This window comes from Bubalus kerabau, chromosome 1 (assembly GCF_029407905.1).
Source record: "Bubalus kerabau isolate K-KA32 ecotype Philippines breed swamp buffalo chromosome 1, PCC_UOA_SB_1v2, whole genome shotgun sequence".
NCBI lineage: Eukaryota > Metazoa > Chordata > Mammalia > Artiodactyla > Bovidae > Bubalus > Bubalus kerabau.
In genome coordinates, this window is record NC_073624.1 from 215,860,260 (window position 1) to 215,862,813 (window position 2,554).

Sequence of the window (2,554 nt, forward strand, 5' to 3'; positions counted from 1 at the left end):
GCTGCTCTGGTTCAGTGATTTGTGCCATCGACCCCAGCTGCCGCGGACGGAAGACGGTCTGGAGGGTGCAGTGGCTCTGGGGACGCCGCGCCTCGGGTGCGGTTGGAACAGCGAAGCTGCAGAAGCCGGTGCAGCGGAGATGCGGGTCCCGAGAGGCCGCCGGTCCTTTCAGGCCCACAAAGGCCGGGCTAAATCGCGGCGCGCACAATAGCATGAAAGGGCGAGCTTGGGCCGTTTGGACACAAAGTGGAATCACTGCTCCGAGGGGTACTCATAAACTTTTAACTAGTACGCGTGGTGGCGTCGCCGCGCCCTTTGTGCGCTCCGTGCGGAGGTGAGAATGGAGTGCGCCCTGCCGGCCCCTGGGGAAAGGGAGACTCTGGCCTTCAGCTTCCCTCGGAGATCCAGGGTCAACCACCAATTACGACCAGTCATTTCCTTCTCACCCGAGCAACGGAAACGCGCCGGCATGAAGGTACAATCCTTAGCTCGCCTGGAATCCCTGCATACTGCGCGCCCGCCTGGGCCTGGAGAAGCCCAGAAGCTCAGGGACCGTGTTCTGGGCGTGCTGTGCTGCTGCGGTGGAAGCTGGCACATGCGCTGTCTGAGCCGGGAAAGTCTCCTTCCTTTTACATCCACTTCCACGTACTGTGTGAACTACTTCCATATTTCGCATTTGCTGAGGCCCAGCGAATGTTTGGAGGGAAGGAAGCACGGGGGTTGTTGGGGGGCGGTTCCTACCCTCACCTAACTTCCAGCCTGGTAGTCGGGACAGAAATCAAACTGTACATTAGATACAGCCCCAGAGATACATCAACCCTTCACATCCAGAGGAGAGTCCGTTTAGACCAGTTGTTGAGGTAATGATTGCCTCACTGAAGGATAGGGAACCTTTGAGAATCAGGGCAAGCCCAGAGATATATAGTCTGCTGTCAACTCTGATCCCCATGAGTCCCTAAACTTCATGAGGGCAGGAGCCATACTTCACTCCTCACAGGATATGGCCCTTGGGACAAATACCCCCGGTGTCTTAGACTAAATGAATGAGTTGCCTGGGGCCTCTAGGCAGAGGAAATCTCCCCTACACCAGGAATGAGAGACTCGGGACCCTTGGGAAGGAGAAGGCCTCTCTTGATGGCACTCCTACCCCAGCCCTCTGCTTCCGGACTCCGTTTTCCCACCACGATGTCACTTTCACTTGTCATCATTTGCTGTATCACCCCTGATCTGTCATTTTTCAGGGCTGTGTCTCACACAGGTCATGGCGTGAAAAAAAGTAGTAGATCCCAGCTCCAGATATGATCCTACACTCCTCTCTTAGAACAGGAGTTTTGTGGCCACAGTCCTTGCCACCTTCTCAAACACCTTGGACCATTTTTAATGCCCCAAAAGTGGTTGTGGCAGGTGCTTACCCAGATCATAGGGTGGCTAATGTTGGCCACCACTAATTACTGAAGTTTACTTTGTGTGACTTCCTTTAACGTCAAATGTACCAATCAGGTGGCACCAGTGATTATCCCATGTTACAGAAAAAGCAGAAACAGTGGCAGATTTTATTTTCTTGGGCTCCAAAATCACTGTGGATGGTGACTGCAGCCATGAAATTAAAAGATGCTTGCTTGTTGGAAGAAAAGTTATGACAAACCTAGACAGCATATTAAAAAGCAGAGATATCACTTTGCCGACAAAGGGTCTGTATAATCAAAGCTGTGGTTTTCCCAGTAGTTATGGATGGTGTGAGAGTTGGACCATGAAGAAGGCTGGGCACCGAAGAAGTGATGCTTTCAAATTGTGGAGCTGAAAAAGACTCTTAAGAACCTCTTGGACAGCAAGGAGATCAAACCAGGCAATTCGAAATGAAATCAGCCCTGGATATTCATTGGAAAGACTGATACTAAAGCTGAAGCTCCAATACTTTGGCCACCTGATGCGAAGAGCTGACTCACTGGAAAAGACCCTGCTGCTGGTAAAGATTGAGGGCAGAAGAAGGGGACAACAGAGGATTAGCTGGTTGGATGGCATCACCGACTCGGACATGAGTTTGAGCAAACTCCGGGGGATGGTGAAGGACAGGGAAGCCTGGCATACTGCTGTTCATGAGGTCACAAACAGTCCACACGACTGAGTGATTGAACAAAACAACAGATGAGAACTTCCAGACTCAAAGTTGCTATCGCTTGTCAAACAGTGGCAGAGCCAGAATTCGAACCTGACAGCCTCTGTTATGAGTTACAAACCCAACTTCTTTCTTCTCTAACTCCACCCCCAGCCGTGGTACTAGAGACCCTTTCTCCGGGCTGGGGAGGGACGCAGTCGTGCCTCCCTAGAGGCGAGTCCGGGTCGCCTCGGGCAGGTGCAGGGCCGGGCGGGCGCGAGGGGCGGGGCGGGGGCGTTATCTCCTGACCGATGGGCCGCCCGCACATCTGTTTATCTCTGAAGCAGCGCTGGATTGGATTTCTCGATGTTTATCTCCCTCGGAGGAGCAGAGAGCTGGGGCCACGGAGAGCGCAGCTGCGGATCCGGCGTGATTGACAGATCCAGAGCTGGGCCCCGT